This window comes from Hypanus sabinus, unplaced genomic scaffold (genome assembly GCF_030144855.1).
Source record: "Hypanus sabinus isolate sHypSab1 unplaced genomic scaffold, sHypSab1.hap1 scaffold_353, whole genome shotgun sequence".
NCBI classification, from domain to species: domain Eukaryota; kingdom Metazoa; phylum Chordata; class Chondrichthyes; order Myliobatiformes; family Dasyatidae; genus Hypanus; species Hypanus sabinus.
Genome location: NW_026781254.1, coordinates 272,379 through 295,645, shown reverse-complemented (window position 1 = coordinate 295,645; position 23,267 = coordinate 272,379). Strand labels below are relative to the sequence as shown.

The following is a 23,267-nucleotide window of genomic DNA, read 5'->3' as shown; positions in this document are numbered from 1 at the left end:
ACGGGAGGCCTCGGGAGAAAAAAAGGGAGGGGGGAGCACCAGAGGGAGATGGAGAACAGGCAGAGTGATGGGCAGAGAGAGAGAGAAAAACGAACAACTAAGTACGTCAGAGATGGGGTTTAGAAGAGAAAGAGGGACATTAACGGAAGGTAATGTTCATGCCATCAGGTTGGAGGCTAACCAGTCGGTATATAAGGTGTTGATCCTCCAACCTGGATGTGGCTTCATTTTGACAGTAGAGGAGGCCATGGATAGACATATCAGAATTGGAATGGGACGTGGAATTAAAATGTGTGACTTCTGGGAGATCCTGCTTTCTCTGGCGGGCAGAGCGTAGGTATTCAGCGAAATGGTCTGCCAGTCTGCGTCGGGTCTCACCAATATATAAAAAGCCACACCGGCAGCACCGGACCTGTGGTGCTCCCCTCTCTCCCTTTCTTTCTCCTGAGTCCTCCCGTCCCATGATCCTTTCCTTTCTCCTGCTATGTATCACTTTCGCCAAACACCTTTCCAGATTTTAGCTTAATTCCACCCCCTCCGGTCCTCCTGTCATTTCGCATTTCCCCCTCCCCCACTGCTTTCAAATCTCATAGTATATTTCCTTTCAGTCAGTTCTGACGAAGGGTCTCGGCCCGAAACGTCGACAGCTCTTCTCCCTATAGATGCTGCCTGGCCTGCTGTGTTCCACCAGCATTTTGTATGTGTTGTTTGAATTTCCAGCATCTGCACATTTTCACGTGTTCGCCACATTCCTGTCCAGACTCCGCGTAATGTTCAATGTCCCAAGCAAGGGCTCAGCGGATACAACCTCCTTTCCTCCTAAATAACAAGGAATCAATCAATTCCCCGTCTTTATCGAATTCCAGCGAATACAGCGCAGTGGTCAGCATTGAAGTGGACGGGCAACGGCAACAGAAGCCTCGGACATGCAATCAGTGGCCACATTATTAGGTACAGGAGGTACATTGTAAAGTGCCCACTGGAGGTGGAATTTGCTATTTTTATCTATGGCCAGTGAGAATTACCACATTATATTTTAATATAAATATCACTGCCAGAAGTACCTCGTATTCCCTAAAAAACAAACATACATAGAATAATCGAGCACACAGATCCGTAAAGCCGCGCGATCTCAATGATAATATTGATATGGTAGAAATATTAGAAATATTGCCGTTACAAGTGGGCTTATTAAAACACCATAACACTGCCGAATACAGTCCACATTCCTACCTGATGCAGAACTCCCAGGTCTGGTTTCAGTGAATCTGAAAATCTGAATTGTATGGACACTAACAGTAAGTGAACACACCCTGAGCAATGTTCAGTTGATAACACGCTCATAAACCTGAACTTCAGTCTATTCAGAATATACCGCCACACTTTGTTCCACAAAGCTTGTGTTCAACCACACAAAGACTCACCTTGTTTCAATGAGTCTTTCTAACCTGTGGTCCGAACTAGAATTAATAATTCAGTGCGCGAAATTTTACCACCTCCAGAGAGGAATCATAACCCGCATCCTGGTTCCGGTCGGTTGGTGCAGTCGCTTTGAGTTATTGTTCAGCTAGACCACTTTATTGTCAGATTCTCAACCTCAACGACAGCTCAGGGCGCAGGTCGCTGTGGGTTTATTGCACAGAGGCAGCAGAAGGAAGGGCGCTCTCCACTCTGATGGAGTATTATGCAGTTTAACGTTATTCTCTTTTGAACAGCTTTCTCCAGATTGAACTGCATCTCCCGTCGCTTGGATCTCACAGATTTTAAGTTGGCCCATTTAAAAGCCATCTTTAACAGTTGTCCGCAGTTGTAACATTAGGGTAATGGACAAGTGGGGAGCGGCTGTGGAGAGATTACCATCTCCCAGAGATAATTAACAATCAAAGTCGACAGCAAGATATGGATGCCCTTCTCCTTCAGTTTATCGTTCATTTACTGGAAACAAGTTGCAGACTCACACGGCCATCATTTTAATTTTAGACCATTTCCCGTTGGTGATTTTGCCTGACATCGCATTTACTTTGCACATACATCAACCGTTTTTCATCAGTGAGTGATGGAAATACTCGAAACATTAAATACACTGGGTCTCTTATTTGTCAGAGGTTGTTGCTGGCATATTGAATCAGTAGCTGGATATTCGGCTATTTCTATTTGAAGAAATAACAGGCGGGTTAGAGAGAGGTGAATAAGTTGATGTTGGGTACTTGGATTTTCGAAAGGCCTGTGACAAGTTGCCACACTCGAGGCTGCCTAGCAAGCTACGAGCCCGTGGTGTTACAGGAAAGATTCCAGCATTGATAAATCGGTGCCTGATTGGAAGGAGGTCTTATGGTCTTACGGAAATGCAGCTTCCCTGGAGGTGGAGGAAATAGGTGGAAGAGGCAGTGGGAAGACATGGTTTTTCAGGGCTGAGAACGAGTTGAATGTACCATAACCTTCAGACTGATTCGAAAAACCATTCAGAGGGTATTTGAAATTTCAGAAGCAGGGGAGATGAGGTCGCATGTGATGAGGGCAGGGATTGTGTCTCCATCAGACCCTCAGTGAGATGGTTCAAGTTACAATGTGCAGGGATGAAAGCCCGGTGTTTGGGGCCGGATGTAATCACTGATTCTGACACAGTGAGAGGGTTAGTTTTGCTGTAAGGAAGCAACATTAATGGAAGAAGACAAAGGAACTTTATCAATTGCCAGTTGATACTTTAGCCGAAGTGTCCAATCCTTGACAGAAACAGATATTTCCAGTGGTGACAAAGTGGTACAGTCTGGTTTATTTCAGGTTGGAGAGGGGTGTGGAGTTTTGAAATCAATGCCTTGCGGTGCCACCATCGTTAATTTAGCATGTCCGGAGTGGCGGATCACACAGCACGGAAACAGGCCTTTGGCCGGCCATACCTGTTCTGACCATCCACTCACTGGCTACACTGGTCCCATTTATCAGCACTTAGTTCATAGCCGACTGTATCTCGGCAGTTTCAATGCTCATCAGGATTATTCCCTGGATCACGTCTTGAATGACGGAGCAACATGAGGTTCTCACCAGTTCTACCGGAGTTTGCTTGTGGCTAGGCAGGTCACATTGTTCAAGGCCCCAGCAATCTCTTCACTTGCCTCTCTCTGTAACTTGGGGTATATGCCATCAGGGCCTGGAGATTTCAATGCCTTAATGCACTTTATGAGACCCAACACTGTCTCCTCCTTTATTTCAGAATGCCCGAGCATACTGATACTCTCCGCACTGATCTCCCTATCCTCCGTGTCTTTCTCCTTGGTGTAAGCTACTTATTAAGGACCTCGCACACATTCTCGAGGTCTTTGTTTGATTCGACCTTCCTAAGCTTTGCATACTTTTCCTTTTCTTGATTGACTAAATTCATCACTTCCCATGATATTTAAGGGTCTCTGACGCTGCCAATCTCGTCATTTCTTCATACTTGAATATACCCGTCCTATGCTCCGTGCCGATGGACTTTAAACACCCTCCACATGTCAGATGTGGACTTGCCAGAAGCAGTTGTCTCCCAGTAACTCTCAGTAGTTCTTGCTTAGTGAATTCGTAATTTACCCTAATCCAATTCTTTACTCTCCCACAAAGTCTACACTTTCCTTCTCTATTGCTCTCTTAAGGAGTTCTGCTTAAGCATTCACCCACCAAATGGTCGGGTATCTAGCGAGCATTATTACCCAACATCAGTTTCAGTACAGCTCCTGCTATTGTCGGACTATCTACATCCTGATTTAAGGTGACATCCTAGATAGAAAAAATAGTTGAAGCTAGTGAATCGGGTAGCTTTTAATAATCAAAAGAAGGCAATTAAAAATGAATAAGCAGAGAAAAGGTGAAATATGAAGGCAAGCTAGCTAATAATATAAAATAAGATACCAAAATAAAGTATCATAATGAAGCACAGTAAAGTATCATATTCAATCGTGATTAATATGCATTGAGTCTATCATGGTCCAATCTCCAGCGTTCCCACTAATTAGTATTTTTGCCGCTGCGTGGATCAACCATTGCTCTGAGTCGGAAGTTTTCACACGGCCTGAAAAAAGCACAACATCTTAGATTGTGTGTTTCTGTAAAGCACAGCTATGAATATTTAGAATGGACTGACAAAAAATATATACTTTTGTCTTTATCTTTAATGGAAGGATATAATAAGTTATAGCGCAACAAAGAAAAACTCTCAGATTTCATGAACCTTTTGTCCAGCTACATTTTAATCCATCTGCACTGCAACAAAGGCTCCGCAATGAGCATTTTAATTACAGTGCAGCCGCACACCGGCGCAGTTCAGAAGGAACAGTGACAGTTTCTCTCTCCAGATTACCCCAAGCTGCCTGGTCAGCGTCAACCTGTTGTTGGAAACAGGAAAATCACAAAAATCAGCACCAAATCTCACCCATATTCAAATTCGGGATAGGTGAGGGCCCGTCTAAATGGTAAATGCACTAAATGGCCGTGTTATTAGGTACACCTGTACAGCCGCTCTTTAATGGGAATCTGTTAATCGCGTGGCAGCAACTCAAAGGATAAAATATGCAGATATGTTCAAGGTGTTCAGTTGTTGTTCAGGCGAAACATCCGTATCTGGGATAAATTTGGTCTAATTGACCTTGACCGTGGAATGATATCTGGTGCCAGACAGGGTAGCATGAGCATTACGGAAACTGATCATCTCCTTGGATTTTCATGCACAATCCGCTCGGTTTACAGCGAATGGTGCGAAAACAAAACGAAAGAAAATCCAGTGAGCAGCAGTTCTGAGGGTGAAAACGCCTCGTTAATGGGAGAGATCAGGGAGATTGACTAGACTAGACTGATCAAATCCGACAGAAAGGTGACAGTAACTTGAATAACCTTGACCTCCAAAAGCGGGGTGCAGAAAAGCGTCACTGAACGCCGAACATTGGAATTGGATTGGGTACAGCCTTGCACCGCCATTCACTATGAGCATGGCTGATCATCCAAGTCAGAACCCTAATGAACCTAAAATAACCTAAAAAAGAAATAACAAACAACATCACATGCTGTGAGCTTCATTGTGACAAATGTTAATGCTGCAGCCATTTTGTAACGGTGAAACTAAAAACTGTAATGGCTGCTTTCACTAAGAGCATAGATATAGGAGGAGAATTGGGCCATTTGGGCCATTGAGTCTGCTCCGTCATTTTATCGTGACGTTTTTCTTCGGCCCCAATCTTCTGCATTTCCCCAAACTTCTGCCTTTCTCCCGATACCTCCACCTTAAGTCTACATACAAACGGCCTCCGCAGCTGCCTGCGGCAAGGAAATCCACAGATTCACCACTCTGATTAAAGAGATTCCGCTTCATCTCCATTCTAAAAGGGCGCCCCTCTTTACTGAAGCTGTGACCTCTGGACTTATACTCTTCCACCAGAGGAAGCACCCTTTCCACATCCGCTCTATCAAGACTTTTCACCATTTGATATGATCAATTAGGGCACCGCTCAGTCTTCTGAATTCCAGTGATTAATTGACCCAGAGTCATCAGACGCTTTTTATCTGACAAGCCGCTGAAGCCTGGAACAATTTTCGTGAATATTCTTTAAACCATCGCCTGTTTGAGCACATCCAATCAAAGATAAACCGATCAGAACTGTTCACAATATTCCAAGTGAGTCCTCACCGGGGCTTTATGAAATCTCAACATTACATTCTTGCTTTTATATTCTAGTCCTCTTGAAATAAATGTTAGCATTGCATTTGCTTCCTCACCACTGACCCAATCTGCAAATTAACCTTTATGGGATCCTGTGCAATCTCTCGCAAGTCCCTTTGCACCTCAGTTGTTTGTATTTTCTCTCCATTTAATAGCAAGTAAACCACTTCATTTCTTCAACCGAAGTAAGTGACCAAACCCTTCCAGACACTCTATTGCATTTGCCACAGTTGCGTGTCCTCCTAAACTGTCCGAAGTCCTTCTCCAAAAATTATGTGCCCCTTCACCTCTCTTCATATCATCTGCAATCATTGCAACAACCATCAATTTCGTCATCCAAATCATTGACATATAAGGTAAAAAGAATCGATCCCGTCACAGACCCCAGTGGAACCCGCTAGTCACAGGCAGCCGAGCAGTAATGGCTCGCTTTATTCCCACTCCTTGTCTCCTGCCTACCAACGACTGCTCTACAAATGCTAGAATCTTTCCTGCCACACCCTGGGCTCGTAGCTTGTAACTCCCACCTTACCAGATGTTGCATTCAATTCAACCTCTGGTAGTTCTAACTAACAACAGGCGATTCCTGGAAATCTCAATGAGATAGAAGGTGCAGGATAATACTTCACAATGAAGTCAATTGTTACAGGAAACTTTACTGATATACTGTACATCATGCAGGAGGGTACACACGGGCTGGAGAGAGTTTGACAAGATGTGAGTCAATGAGGAGATGGAGCCATGTGGGTGAGGGATCAAGGACAGTCACTGGTGGTCATTCAACGATACACGGGGACTGAATAATACGATAGAAAAAGATCCTAAAATGAGAAACCTAGATCAAACAACAATAACTTTGGCATAGGTACTTTGCCCCTCCCCAAACCTTATCAAAGCGCCACAGAAAGTATCCCATCCGGATACATAACGCCTTCATAAGGCTACCGCTCTACCCTTGACTGCAAGGAACTGCAGAAAACTGTGGGCACCGCTGAGGACATGACAGAAACCAGACTCCCCTCCCTGGTCTGTGACTGCACTTCCCATTGCATCAGTAAAGCAGGCAACATCAAAGATCCTCATAACCCTCGCTATTCTCTCTTCTCAAGCAGGTCGAAGATTTAAAATAACATGGAAAACACATAGCACCAGGCTCCAGGAAACCGTCCAGGCTGCTGTTGTAAGCACATTGAATGTTCCCCGGTGATAAGTTGGACTCTTGATCTTCCAGTCTAACTCGGTGTACACTGTACACTTTTGAGAAGCTCGGATAACTGGAAAAGGCTTATTTGTCGCATTTAATGGGGTTATAAAACAGAAAACACTGACTGTGCTTCGGCAAGTCGGAACAGTGGCATGGATTCAATGAAAAATAAACACAACGATGGCCACCCAGAACGAGAGGCCGTGAGAGATCTGGATCTCACTGCCTTGTCTGAACGGGTGAAAGATGGATCTACTCAGACAGATGGAGCAGTGTCCCGAAGGTGCGATTACTCGGTTTAACCTTCTCTGTCTGCAAGAACACAACAGGTGGAAGGGCCGCTTCCCGCGCCCTGGAATGAAGTAAAACAATTGTAGACACCGGCTATCGATCCAGGTGAGGTTTGGACCCGATGCGGGGCCGTGTGATTAAGGTAATGTTCCCGGGATGAACCTCAATGGATGAGTGCAGCCTCGGTATCACCACCCCATCTCGCTCCCAGGACCAGCGCAAGAGGGGCTGAGCGGCGGCTCATCTCAGTCGGTATGTTGTGAAGGTCCCACAACACAGACCGACCCCGGCAGGTTCTGTCCAGCAAGCGCAGAGAGGCCGCCGGATCGGGGAAGTTAACTGGGTGCATTACCTTACATCAGACGTCCACACTGGGGACCAGCCTCAGTACTCACCGATGAGAACTTGTTTTCACGCCCGGACAGTGAAGCCTCCCCCGGATTCCCGACTCTTGGATTGATGGTCGTCTCCTAATCCGGATCCTACAGACGACCCGCTGCCGCCACCGACCAGCTTCAATACAGAACTGAAGGGAAGTCCGGACTGTAATTTATGTCAACAGAGCTGGGGGCGGAGCCTCGGAAACAAGGCAGATCTGACGGTAAAATGGGAGCGGGGAGAGGGCTCACGTGACTTACACATACATGTACGTCCATGAAATTTTGCAAAATTTTACAATTTTCGCCGTCAGCTCAGAATCTGACAACAAAACTTCCTTAAGAATATGCGATTATATCACAGACCTTGTAGCTCTGTTTAGATTGTGACGAGATCTGAAGGATTATTCTAAAGTGGACTGTTCCTTTAAACAAGAAAGAGAGCGAACAGCTTGTTTGATAATTCAGCAGCAGGGAGAAAGAAAGTCTGTGAGTTGCCTTGGAAACTGAAAGGCGGAGTTACGTGATGGACAGCTTGTGTTCAGCACTTGGAGATACATACAAGGTCAGTTGACTTTTTAATCAGACACACACCGGAGACACACAAGACACACCACAGGAGACAGTCGACTCCAGAGGCAAGGGGAACACCGGTGGGCTTTGGGTACCCACGACAAGGGTGGGTTTTTGCTCACAGTGTGGACAAAGGGGTGACCGGTGCTGTGCTATCGGTGTGTTTAACCCTGGTCTGGGGTTGATAACTCCACCAAGAAGACGACATACCCTTTTTGTGGTCACAAGTTGGTGACTTTTAAATAAGTTTCGGAAGCAAGAAGACGACGTGGATGATCGACATCGGCATTGAAAGATAAACCAACACCCTAACTCTCCAACTCTACTCAAACCAAATACCAGAACTGAACTGATTACTTACCATCCCACCGTGAGACTGTATCACCTAATCACCTGAGCTGGGGAAGCTTATTTACTCACCTATATATGCCCATAAACTCTGCTAACCTGTTTACTTTTTCTCGTTTTATATGACTTTATTCACGTAGTTTATCTTACTTTATTCACGTAGTTACTAAAATATAGAGTTTATAACGGAAGACTCAGACTCCAGGTGTGTCCATTTCTGCTGGTTATTTTTAACCCGATACGTGATATCAGTAAATTGGATGCTCGTCCATACTGCTTCAAAACTCGGTTATCTGTTATTTACACAATATATATTACAGAAAGAAATTTCCTTCTTTGCTTAGTTAAGTAATTAAAAATGCTAACAATTTTTTGTAGCTTCGAATAACGTAAAAGTACAGTTGATATTACAAGGAAGCTTCTGACCCTGCTACTGGATAGAATGATGGAGGAGAAGATTTGTAGATACATATCAGTGGTCTGTGAGGTTTTGTTCTCTGTTCAAACACACATCTCCTGAAGAAAATATCTTTATCCACACACTGTACGGAGTCATCAGTATTTACTACGTTTCAATGAGTTTCCCCCTCCTAGTGTGTCCCATCATCCCTTTGAGAACAGGTCCAGGGACAGTAAATGCTCCATATACATTAAGGGTTTCATTCCATAAATCATTATTATAAACAACTACTGTAATTGAGCATATTTTCAAAAAAAAATAACAAACTATTTGGTGGCAGTATAATTATTTGAGAAAACCCGTTGTTTCCTTACTGCCTCATAAACTGGACAAATGATCTTCTGAAGATCTGCTTGTTCATATATGCATGGAGCCAAAAGAAATGGCGGAGATCTTCAATGTTTTCTCTGGGTCTGCATGTACTTGGGAGACAGATATAGAGGGGAAAGAAATGATTAAACGTTAGTCAAGTTATGGATTGTATCCTGTTTAAAAAACAGGTCCCTGCTGTCTTGGTCTGAATTGGGATGGATAAATCTCCAGCTCCTGACAACATATTCCCTGGAAGCATTTGGGATGCCAGCATTGAAACTGCGCGAATGCTACCAGAGACATATAAAATGGTCATAGCTACAGATGATGTGCCAGCCGACCAGAGGAGAGCTAAATGTTTTTATTTGTGTTGGAAAGGTTCGGGAAATAAGAAGTGGAACTGACATCAGGCCTGGCTAAGTTATTGGAAGGGATAACAAGGAATGGGATATGAAAGATAGAAAGGGATAGTCAACCGAGCAGGCCCTATCTAATCAAATTATGGAAGTTTTTGAAGAAATTATCAAGAAGCTTGATGAAGTGAATGTGGGGGGGTCTTTGCTTATATTGACGTTAACACGGTGTTTGATAACATTCTGTATGGGAGGCTGGTCCAACTGTAAGGTGCGTAGCATTCAGGATGAGTTACGGGAAGAAGCCAGAGAATGCTTGCAGACTATTGTCCATCTGGGCTGAATAGAGATATGTGACCTGCGGGGTACTGCAGGGAAAGGGACAGGTTTCTTGGTATTGATATTAATGATTCAGATGAAAGGTGAAATGCGACAATCTCGACGAGCAAATCTGTGGATTATACCGAGATGGGGATGTAGGAGACAGTGAGAAACGCTACCAAAGTTGCTCAGTGCTCCGGACCAGCTGGGAAGTTGGGTCAAATCTAGAAGAGGGCATTTAATGCGGACAACAGTGGGCTGTTGCAATCTGACAGGGGAAACCAGGACATGACTTACACAGTGAATGGGAAAGGTCTGCGCTGTGTGACAAAATAAATTGACATGGGAATACAGATCCAGAATCCCTCGAATGTGGCACTAGAGTTCGAAAGCGTCGTACAGAGAGCTCCAGGAATATTAAACATAATAAATCAGGGCATGGTCAGAGGAACCGGGACGTAAGCGTTGTAGAATACACTATAAATCCGGATTTGCAGAGTTATGTGGACAGCTGATCAGCTACTTGAACAAAGGTTTTAATAATCGTGTAAGAAAGCAAAGGAAATTACACAGCTGTTGCTGGTATTTAAGGAAATGATGGCAGGGGTAGGATGAACAGATTTGAACTTGAGTAAATGGTACATAGGAAAGTCAGCGCAGATCACTGCTAGGGTTCCTACACTTTTTAATATCATGCACCCTCTGATTAACCAAGGGTTGTATTGAACCATCTCGCAGCTGAGGTGGTAGCTGCAGATTGAATTGCAGCATTTAAGAGCAGTGTTTATATGTACAGTACCTGGATGAAAGTGTTATGGATGAGAATAGTCTAGGTGCAGGTGGATGTGGACAATCAGGGAATGAGACGGACTAGATGGGCTGAAAGGCCTGTTTCTGTGCTATAGGACAATGTATCTAAATTGAGCGTTCCATGCAAATCCATTTTCCAGAAGAATGAAATCATTTCATGGTAATGTCTTGAGAAGCCACAAATGAAAAAAAAACTAAAAAGCTGAGGAACTGAAAATAAACGAAAAGGGAAATAACAAACTCCAATAGCAGCTGTGAGTTTCATTGTGACAAGGATGAACAGTACAGCCAATTTGTAACTGTGAGACAAAAGTTGTAATGGCTAATTTAGCCCTGTTTGGAGCTACATTCAATTAACCTTCTGGTGGTTCTAGAGAAAAACAGAACAAAACAAAACAAAAAGTTCCTGGAAGACTCGGTGAGGGAAAACGAAGCAGAAAGTAATTTACAGTGAAAACAAATGTTAGAATAAATATTGCAGATATATCAGTGAGTTGATGGGATACGACTGGACAGAGCTTGAACAAGATTGCTGTTATCTAGCACTCAACGATTGGATACAGGTTGGACAGAGTTTGAACAGGATGGTCGATGTATATATCCTCAGGGTGCTGGGATACAGACTGGATAGAGGTTGAAGAAGATGGTTGATATATATCATTGAGTTGATGGGATACAGGCTGGACACAGTCTGAACAAGATGGTTGATATATATCATTGAGGTGGTGGGATACAGGCTGGATATAGGGTGAATATAGGTTGAAGGAGGAATGGGCAGAAAAAAATGGCAAATGAAGTTTAATACTGACAGGTGTGAGATGTTGCTCTTCGGAAGGTCAAACCAAGGTAGAACATACCAGGTAAATAGTAGGACACTGAGGAGTGCAGTAGAATAGAGGGATCTGGGAGTACAGATACATAATTCACAAAAAGTGGCGTCTCAATTAGATAGGGTTGTAAAGAGAGTTTTTGGTACATTGGCCTTTATAAATCAAAGTATAGAGTGTAAGAGTTGGAATGTAATGGTGAGGTTGTACAAAACATTGGTAAGACTGAATTTGTTGTGAGCAGTTTTGGTCACCTAATTACAGGAAGGATATTAATAAGGTTGAAAGAGTGCAGAGAGGGTTTACAAGGATATTGCCAGGACTTGAGTAACTGAGTAATAGAGAAAGGTTGAATAGGTTAGGACTTTATTCCCTGGAGGGTAGGAGAATGAGGAGTGATTTGATAGAGGTGTATGAAATTATGATGGGTATAGATAGAATGAATGCAAGCAAGCTTTTTCCATTGAGGCCAGGGGAAAAAAAAAACGAGGTCATGGGTTAAGGGTGAAGGGGGAAAAGTATAAAGGAAACTTTAAGGGGGCTTCTTCACTCAGAGAGGGGGTGGGAATGTGGAATGAACTACCAGATGAAGTGGTGAATGCAGGCTCACTTTTGACTTTTAAGAAAAACTTGGACAGGTATCTGGATGAGAGGGGTTTGGAGGGATATGGCCCAGGTTCACGTCAGTGGGACGAAGCAGAAAAATGGTTCGGCACAGCCAAGAAGGGCCAAAAGGCCTGTTTCTGTGCTGTAATGTTCTCTGGTTCTATGGAATGCATGTAGGTATTTGCCCCTGAGTTTTAGTAAGGTCATGAATTTACGGTGACGTGAAATATTTAAGGGGAATCAGAGTGGGAACTATTTCACTCAGTGGGAGGGGCGAATGTGGAAGCAGCTCCCAGCGGAACTGGTAGATGCGGGTTCAATTGCAGTATCTAAGAGAAGTCTGCGTGGATAAATCGTTGCGAGAAGTATTGAGGCTATGGTTTGCGTGCAGGTGGATGAGGCAAGACAGAGAATGTGACGGACTAGATGGGCTGAAAGGACTGTTTCTGCGCCGTAGGGGAATAAATCTTAACTGAGCATTCTACGTAAGTCCATTTCCCAGAAAACACAAATCATTCCAAGCTAATGTTTAAAAAAACTACAAACGCAAGAAATATTTTCAAACTAATGAACCGAAAATAACCTAAAAAAAGAAATAACAAACAACATCATATGCTGTGAGCTTCATTGTGACAAATGTTAATGCTGCAGACATTTTGTAACCGTGAAACTAAAAACTGTAATGGCTGCTTTCACCCTTTAAGACCATAGATATAGGAGGAGAATTAGGTCATTTGGACCATCGAGTGTGATCCGTCATTTTATCGCGACTGATACATTTTTCTTCGGCCTCAATTTTCTGCCTGTCCCCAATCCTCTGCCTTCCTCCCGATACCTCCACCTTAAATCTACATACAAGCGTCCCCCACAGCTGCCTGCGGCAAGGAAATCCACAGATTCCCCACTCTGATTAAAGAGATTCCGGCTCATCACCTTTCTAAAGGGGCGCCCCTCTTTACTGAAGCTGTGACCTCTGGTCTTCGACGCTTCCACCAGAGGAAACACCCTTTCCACATCCACTCTATCAAGGCTTTTCACTATTTGATATGATCAATTAGGGCACCCCTCAGTCTTCTGAATTCCAGCGATTAATTGACCCAGATTCATCAGACGCTCTTTATCTGACAAGCCTCTGAAGCGTGGAATCATTTTCGTGAACCTCATTTGCCACATCACCCGTTTCAGCACATTCAGTCTAAGATAAGCGGTGCAGAACTGTTCACAATATTCCAAGTGAGTCCTCACCGGTGTTTTATGAAATGTCAACATTACTTTCTTGTTTTTATATTCTGGTCCTCCTGAAATGAATGTTAACATTGCATTTGCTTCCTCACCACTGATACAATGTGCAAATTAACCTCTATGAAATCCTGTGCAATATCTCCTTTGTGTCTCAGTTGTTTGCATTTTCTGTCCATTTAAAAACTAGTGAACCAGTTCATTTCTTCCAACAATGTAAATGACCATACCATTCCCGACACTTTATTTCATTTGCCACAACTTTCCGCGTCCTCCTAATCTGACCTAAATCCTTCTCCAGAAAACTACCTGCCCTCCACCACCCTTCATATCCTCTGCAAACATTACTCCAACCATCAATTCCATCATCCAAATCATTGACATATAAGGCAAAAATAATCGGTCCCGTCACAGACCCCTGTGGAACACCACTAGTCACCGGCAGCCGAACAGTAAAGGCTCGCTTTATTCCCACTCCTCGTCTCCTGCCAAACGACTAGTGGTCTATCCATGCGAGAATCTTTCCTGCCATACCCTAGATCGTACTTCTTACCTTACCGGGTGTTGCATTCAAAATACATTTAACTAACAGAAAAAAAGAATCCTGAAAAACTTATTGAGATTAAATGTGTAAAATAATACTTCCCAATGAAGACAAAGGTGACAGGAAACATTGCTGATATACTGTACATCATTGAGGTGGGTACACACGGGCTGGAGAGAGGTTGCACAAGATGTGAGTGAATGAGGAGATGGAACGATGTGGCTGAGGGATCAAGGACAGTCACTGGTGGTCATTCAGCAGTACACGGGCACTGAATAATACGATAGAAAAAGGTTCTAAAATGACAAGCCTAGATCAAACAACAATGACTTTGGCTTAGGCACATTGCCCCTCCCCAAACCTTATCAAAGCGCCACAGAAAGTATCCCATCCGGATACATAACGCCTTCAGAAGTCTACCGCTCTACCCTTGACTGCAAGGAACTGCAGGAAACTGTGGGCACCGCTGAGGACATGACAGAAACCAGACTCCCCTCCCTGGTCTGTGACTGCACTTCCCATTGCATCAGTAAAGCGGGCAGCATCAAAGATCCTCATGACCCTCACTATTCTCTCTTCTCAGCCGGTTCGAAGATTTTAAAATAACATTGAAAACACATAGCACCAAGCTCCAGGAAATCTTCCAGGCTGCTGTTGTAAGCACATTGAATGTTCCCCGGTGATAAGTTGGACTATTGATCTCACAGTCTAACTCGATGTTCACTGCACTCTCTCTGTAACCCATAATGATCTGTTACACCATGTTACTGTTTTACTTTATATCACTTCGGTGTGCTGCTGTAATGTATTGATCTGTGTGGGTGATATGCCACACCTGTTGAAGGAAGGCTTAACTGAATTTACAAAATTTTCAGAAGCCCAGATAAATGGAAAAAGGCTTATTTCTCGCATTAATGGGGTTATATATCCGGAAACACCGGCTGCGCTTCGGCAAGTCGGAACAGTGGCATGGATTCAATGAAAAATAAACACAACGATGGCCACCCAGAACGAGAGGCTGTGAGAGATCTGGATCTCACTGCCTTGTCTGAACGGGTGAAAGGTGGATCTACTCAGACAGATGGAGCAGTGTCCCGAAGGTGCGATTACTCGGTTTAACCTTCTCTGTCTGCAAGAACACAACAGGTGGAAGGGCCGCTTCCCGTGCCCTGGAATGATGTAAAACAATTATAGACACCGGCTATCGATCCAGGTGAAGGTTTGACCGATGCGGGGCTGGGTGATGAAGGTAAAGTTCCCGGGATAAACCTCAGTGGATGAGTGGAGTCTCGGCATCACCACCTCATCACGCTCCCAGGACCAGGGCAAGAGGGGCTGAGCGGGGGCTCATCTCAGTCGGTATGTTGTGAAGGTCCCACATCACATGATTACTAAGTTCATCCAACGTGATGCGGAAGGTGGTGGTAAAAAACATATTGACCCCGAGGAGGGTGTTATCTGGGTTTTAGTTTTCCTCTGCCACTTCAGATTTCGGAATTGGTATACGCATCATTATGACTCCATGTCGGTGTAAAATCCTCTTCTGTCTCTGGCAGCTCTGCGCTCTTTCCTGACACTTTCACTGCTAATTGCGACAATAAAGCGGAAATATTACAGGATCCCCTCAAACTGCTGAATTGGTTTCTGCTATGTATTTTCTCAACGTGTTTTTCCCAGTCTCTCTTCCAGCGAACTTGATGGGAATGACCAGGAACTTAATCCTGTCCCGGGGAAAGTACGGCCTCTCCAAATGTGTCACTTGCTATTTGGTGGGAATGGCAGCGGCCGATCTCCTGGTCGTTATCACGGATTCGCTGCTGACGTGGACTCCTTGGTTATATTTTCCTCCATCATTCCTGTGAGTAACCTCCGTTTCTGATTGATTTTTGTGAGCACTGCGACCTCTGTCTGGCTGACTGTCGCTTTCACCGTCGATCGATTTGTGGCTATTTGTTGTGAGAAGCTGAAAACAAAATATCGCAACGGGAGAACGGCGGCTGTGGTTGTCGGGACAGTGAGCGTGCTGGCCTGTTTGGAGACTGTCCACTGGTACTTTATATCGGGGCATAAAATAATAATAATGGTGTTCCCTGGTATCGTGTTCTTACACCGAGCTGCAAAAACTCTCGCTCATGGGCGACAGTTCCGATATTTCAGCACATTTTTACACCTTGTGCCCCATTCTTTCTGAGGTTGCTGTTCAATATGCTGGCTTTCAGGCGTTCTAGCGGCCAGTCGAGCCCGCAGAGGGCTCCGTGGACAAAAGAGTGGAGAGAATAACAAGAACCAGGAAATAAAGAAACGACATAAATCCATCGTTTTGCGCTTCAGCATAACCGTCAGTTATATTTTGTTGTGGGTGACACAAGTGGTATTTTATACCTATCGACAGATTTCAAAGAGCTTTGCTTATCCTGTTACTGATCCCTGTTACATCACAGGAAAAACATCCGGAATGCTGCAGATTCTCGGTTCCTGTTCTGATACGTGCATTTATGTCCTGACCCAAAGCAAATTCCGGGAGCAACTAAATAATCCGGTGAAATAGCCACGGAATCGTGTGTTCAATCTCATGGATCGTCAGGAATGAATGATACAATTCAGCTGTCTTCCTGCTCCCTATTCTATAACCCGCCTTGTGAGTAAAGTGAAACAATGTGATAAGCAGAGTTACAAAACAAACAGCGCAGACCAAATTAGAGTCTAGATTAATGGTGCCATCCCGAGATGTTGACTCTTTACAAATTTACGCCGAAATCGCCTTTGCACCTCACCTCCCACCTTTATAATTTTCAGGCGGATCTGTCACCCTCAGCCTCCCAGTTCTGACAAAACTGCCTGATCCTGGACAGGGAGTTTTCGTCAGTATGAACCACTCCTGCTCCTGTAATAACTCGCGCTTTCTTTCACTCTTGCACTCTTGTTTTCTCCTCTTTCTTTACCTGTAGGTCGTTCAACTATCTTCCAGCAAAAGGTATTTACTGTTTTACAGATTAAGATAGAGGAAAATTGCCTGTACTTTTTAACTGTAAGAGAGAAAAATAAATATGGGAGAGGAGAGAGAGAGATGGGGGGGGGAAAGAGACAGAGGGAGAGAGAGAGAGAGAGAGAGAAAGAGGTTGCAAATGAGATATCGGAGAGAGGGGAAAAGAGAGAAGCATCGCGAGAGACAGCACGACAGGGAGAGCACGCGAGGAAGAGCGACACAGACAGACAGAGGGAGAATGAGATCAGGACGTGTGTATGGTGATATTCTCAGACGCGTTGAAACTACGGAGGAGGTGGTGTTCGATTAAAAAGCATAACTGTGGGGGACCCGGACCACATGCAGACATATATGCAGCTTTAATTGTCATCATTGGCATCACACACACAGTACTGTACTGGTTAATGTTTATTGGTCCATGATTTGAAGTCCGGTGGGCATGTGACGAAATTGTTATTTCTATCCTGACTGCCGTTCTCATCTGGGACACTTCCTGCTCGGGTAGTGGGAACAACAGATTAGAGCGTTCAGAGCGAAAGTGGTCAGGTCCTTCAGGAGAATTAACCTGCCGAACTGTAGGAATGGGACAGTGGGAACGTTGTACAAGATTAGTTTGTGCTTCTCTAAAAGCAATGACACTGCATTCCAAGCACACGGAGCTGCCAGAGAACATCTCCTCCTAGTGTTTGTAGATGCCAATACAAACTAGAATACAACGACAGAGATTGATCAAAATATAACACTGATGACACCGAGCTGGATAATCTCAGTTTTGTGCTGTACCACTGATATAAGAACCTCACCAGCTCAGTACTGTTGGGGCACCAGAATGGAGGAACACAGACCCCAATAAACGCAACACTGCTCTGTGAAGACTCATATTTCAGGCACATATCATTTGCTGTAGAAATAAAGACATGAACATTTCACAGTGAATTCACTGCCTCTCATGCTCATCCCACTGAGTACACAAACGACCTGCAACGATGTAAGAAAACAGACTTGTACTAACCAACTCTGGACTGCATGGACACTGACCAGTGTAGCTCAAGCACGGAACAGCCGGGAGTTGGATAATCAGAAAGCAAACTCTGCTGCAACTCGGCGGGTTGAGAAAGAGGAGGCTGTAACCATCATACGATACTAAGGTAGGTGGCGTTGTGGATATTGAAGTAGGTTTTCAAAGGTTGAAGAGAGATTTAGGCCAGTTAGAAGAGAGGGCTGAACGATGGCAAATGGAGTTCAATGCTGATAAGTGTGAGGTGCTATATTTTGGTAGAAATAATCCAAATAGGACATACATGGTAATGGTAAGGCATTGAAGAAAGCAGCAGAACAGAGTGAACTAGGAATAATGGACCATGGTTCCCTGAAGGTGGAATCTCATGCGGACAGGGTGATGAAGAAAGCTTTTGGTATGTTGGCCTTTATAAATCAGAGCATATAGGAGTTGGGATGTAATGTTAAAATTGTACAAGGCATTGGTAAGGCCGAATTTGGATTATTGTGTACAGTCCTGGTCACTGAATTATAGGAAGGATGTCAACAAAATAGAGAGAATACAGAAAGGATTTACCAGAATGTTCCCTGGGTTTCAGCACCTAAGTTACAGGAAACGGTTAAACAAGTTAGGTCTTTATTTTTTGGAGCATAGAAGGTGGAAGGGGGACCTGACAGAGGTATTTAAAATTATGAGGGGGATAGATAGAGTTGACGTGAATAGGCTTTTTCCTCTGAGAGTAGGGGAGATTCAAAAACAAGAGAACATGAGTTGAGAATTAGGGGGCAAAAGTTTAAGGATAACTCGAGATGGAATATCTTTACTCAGTGAGTGGTAGCTGTATGCAACGAGCTTCCAGTAGAAGTGGTAGAGGCAGGTTCGGTGCTATCATTTAAAGTAAAATTGGATAGGTATATGGACAGGAAAGGAATGGAAGGTTATGGGCTGAGTGCCCGTCAGTGGGACTAGATCAGATTACCGTTCGGTACGGATTAGAAGGGCCGAGATGGCCTGTTTCCGTGCTGTAATTGTTATATGGTTATATATAAACATGTCCTGCATACTTGCCTTTACAAGAATATTCGGCAGCTGATTGCGTGGACAACGAACTTTACAATATCCAGATTTTCAAAGCCAGGACACAGACCTGTACAACTCGGAACACTGTGAAGTGACCACGACGAACTTTGCACACCCAGCACTGTACTCCACCCTGTGCAACACTGACACTGGAATTCACCGACACCATCAATCACCTCCCTCCCTCTGGGCAGCTTTAGAGATGTAACTGGAGAGTTGATAAGGGGGGACTTTGAGATGTTAGGCGCTTCAATTTCCAAAGATGTTTGAAATGCGAGCAGAAGGGAAATAATTAAATGTAGCCAGCTTATGGAAATTACCAGAACACCAGAGTAGTTTGCAGCTCGGCTATGATTACCTAAATATCGACTGGAATTGTTAGTGTAGAGGCTTAGTGGAGCAGTATTTGTTAGCAGTGCCCTGGAAACGTTTACCAGCTTTTACAACCCATGCTATGTCAGTTTGTGCAAATTTATGATGCCATCTAAAACTCAGATTAACATCTATGGGTGTATACTGGAGAATATCTGACAGATTGCGTCATGATCTAGTATGGAACCACAAATCTCTTACACCGGCTGAACTGCCCGCTCTTATTTTCCATGGTGATGCCCATGTTCCTTTCTCGTCCTCGTGCGATAAAACCCTAAAGAGCAGCCAGTGTTTCACGTGCCGTGGTCGACTTTATCTTTCACAGCCCCACAACCTCCATGTTGAAAATGGACACATTTACTCTTGACCTCAGTCCGAGGGTGATCGTTAGCTTGTTTCTCTTTCTGCAGAGTCTGGTTCACTGGACGACTCTATGTTTTTTTTTCTTTTCAGACCTTGGAACAACACCTGTCACGTGATGTACACTGACAAAAAACGGGTCCTACATTACCGAATGCCCGTGACCGATCCATGGAATGGAATAAGCTGGGGACATTAGCTTCATGCTGTAATGGCAGGTGAATCAGGTCTGAAAATGTGCGAGTGCTCTTATAGGTTGAACTGCAATTGTCGAACGACGCCGTGCTATAAAAGCAGATGAGATACTGGCAAATGGTCATCGATGGACAGACAGGGGTCACTATTGAGGTCATTACCTTCCATGGATGTGTCGGGTTGGGATATTGACAAAGAATGACAGGGTTCTTGTTTGCTGATATAGAGAAGGGTAAGGAAATGGGATTTCAAACAGGAATGAGGGTAGGGACTGGGTAGACTGCATTTCAACACATTCCGAATACCTGCCCTCACAAACCGGAAAGGTCATGACGCAGTGACGTATAATTATGGTCTAATAAGAGCATCATAAAGTTTCGTTGTGATTGCACTGAAACCGCTGCAGAAGGATTGCACCAGGAAGTTGCCGAACATGAAACATTTCAGATATCAGCGGCGAATCTAAAGTTCAATTTTCGAAACGGAGGAAGACGTGTTTCATACGGAAGTTTAAAAAATATTAGAGACATTCTGGTGTTGAGTAGTGGTAACTACTTGTCCATATCAGGTGCATCTAATATGGAGGGACAGGTTTATTGGATCTGTATGTTTTCGCATTCGTTAACGGAAGGTGTTGAGTGTCTTCAGATGTAGGCATTTGACGCAGAGATTTCGTTACCACTCTGCGACCCATGCTACTGCATTTTCGTTGTTCACAATAATGTCGCTTCTACATCAGAAAAAAAAATCACCCGGTCTCCGGAATCCCTGTGTACGGACCACGTGGTTGATCCTGCGTTCTCTGGTGAAGCTCACTCCACTGAACTTCGATCGATGTTCCCCGCCTGCGGCGGTCTCCACTGGCATCGCGAGGCAGAGCGAAGAGGACATCTGATCATCCACCTGACCGGCTGGCAAGGATCGGGAATGAATTGCGACGCCGTTTGTTTTTACACCGGCCGAACTGCCCTCTCGCTGCTTCTCTGGCGATGCTCTGTCCCTTCCTCGCATCCGATTAAGCCACGCTGAGTAGGGATATCCATCCCTAAGTAAGATTCTCCATCCTCGAGTAAGAATCTTCATCCCTGAGTAAGAACATCCATCCCTGAGTAATTATCTACAATGCTGATATTTATACACACGCACACACACACACACACACACACACACATTTCTTATTTGTAGTTCTTGCCTCGTGTCTCGTACTTCTTTGCTGATTTGTAGATTATTTGTCTTTCTGGTCTGCTTAACTGTCTGTCTGTTTCTATCTAACTCTCTATCTATCTATCTATCTATCTATCTATCTATCTATCTATCCATCTATCTATTCGTCTGTCCTGCTGCGTGCCTTCTGCTGTCTGTTTTTGTCTGTTTGCCCCTCTAAATATATGCTGCTGTGTCAGATATTGCGAATTTGATGGAGCGGAATTCACAAGGAGATTATCAATGGAAAACACTTGGGGAGTTTGGGAAATGATTATTTTCTCAGTCTTACAGGACCGATATAGCAAGGCAGACTGACTGTCATGATCCATTAGCCAGTGGGTCGGTAACTAGCAACCTCTCACTTGGTGTCCCAGATTTAACGGCATTGATGATATATTATTGGAGGGACCTCGAGTGCAAAAGTTAGGTGAAAGTTCACATGATCTGCCTATGAAAATGAAGCACTGCGAGCGGATAATCAACTATAATGAAAATTCAAGTGTTCAGCCCTAACGTGGCGTCTGGACACACAGAGTAACAAACGCACAGAGAAAGATTCAAGAGAGGATGAAGTACCCTTCAGTTCCCAACCAGGGAAGAGCTCCAGCATCATTTTTCCAACATAACAAAGACCGCCATCCAAGTCTCAACATGACATTCCGCCGGAAAATGGTTGGATGCCGCTGTTCCCTTAAGAATCAGACTGCAATTGTCGCCTGCCACCCTCGCTCATGGAAAGTCTGTAAAAGTTCGCCTACTGAGTACTGAGTGCTCACTTGTTCTCCACCATCCATAGCTCTCTGCTTACATCGGCATGATCATAAGGCTCCCCATCTCCCCAGCCGGTAGAGTAGCAACTCCTCGCCCACCTCCCCCCCCCGCATACCAGACAGTGACGCAGCCTGTCAGAATGCTCTCCAGAAGTTGTTTGAGTCTATTCGTTAATCTCCTAATGAAGTACTGTATAGTCGCTGTTTTGCCTTCTTTATAACTGCATCGACATGTTGGGACCAGGTTAAGTCCTCAGAGATCTTAACACCCAGGAACTTGAAACTGCTTACTCTCTCCACTTCTGGTCCCTCTATGAGGATTGGTATCTCTCTCCTTCCTAAAGTACACAATATGCTTTTTCGTCTTTCTGACGTTCAGTGCAAGCCTGTTGCTGCGAGACCACTCAACTAGTTGACATATCTCACCTCTGTTCGCCCTCTCGTCTCCATTTGAGATTCGACCAACAATGTTTGCATTATCAGCAAATTTATAGGTGGTATTTGATGTGCACATTTGTTGACTCGATATGCACTCGGATGTAAGGAAGATCGAGGGATATGGACAGGGTAGGAAGGAGGGATAAGAGTTTGAGTGCATTTGATTTGATTTTTAGCTGGAATGACAATACATTGTGGGCCGAACGGCCTTTTCACGGGTTGTATAGATTTTTTGGCTCTATGCACTATGATATCTGTAATTTTCTTCTAGATTTTCTTTCCATGGAAAAAAAAAACACGTCTTTGCAGCACTGGGCTCTAGTGGCGCAATCGGTTAGCGCGCGGTACTTATATGGCAGTACGCGGCGGAGAAATGCCGAGGCTGTGAGTTCGAGCCTCACTTAGAGCACTCGTGATTTTTAATGGTTGCAATGCCCGGGTGACTAGGCGTCTCTCAAGCTGAGCATTCCACTGGAATCTTACAATTGATTTGTACCTCTGAGACACCCCTCTGAGACACCCTGCTTATTATTTGTATTTAACTTCGAATCGATGCAGCTTTGATTTTGATCTGAGAAGGAGAGTGTGAGTTTACACCCAGGGTTTTGTGCTCAGTCCACTGTTGTTCACTCTGCTGACCCACGACTGTGCTGCAACACACAGTTCGAATCACATCATCAAGTTCGCCGATGACACGGCCGTGGTGGGTCTCATCAGCAAGAACAACGAGTCAGCTTACCGAGAGGAGGTGCAGCGGCTAACGGACTGGTGCAGAGCGAACGACCTGTCTCTGAGTCTGAACAAAAAACCCAAAAGAGATGGTCGTTAACTTCAGGAGGGCACAGAGCGACCACTTCCCGCTGAACATTGACGGCTCCTCCGTAGAGATCGTTAAAAGCACTAAATCTC

The 23,267-nt window shown here is 44.4% G+C and overlaps 1 protein-coding gene and 1 non-coding gene across 2 annotated transcripts in view; one reads left to right on the top strand and one right to left on the bottom strand.

Moving 5' to 3' along the window:
• LOC132388575 (NACHT, LRR and PYD domains-containing protein 3-like) overlaps positions 1-23,267 on the bottom strand; it is a 141,411-nt gene that overhangs the window by 89,763 nt on the left and 28,381 nt on the right. The gene's annotated exons all lie outside the window — the stretch shown is intronic.
• On the top strand, positions 22,674-22,767 carry trnai-uau (transfer RNA isoleucine (anticodon UAU)). Its single transcript has 2 exons — positions 22,674-22,711; positions 22,732-22,767. It is a non-coding gene; the product is annotated as a tRNA-Ile (tRNA).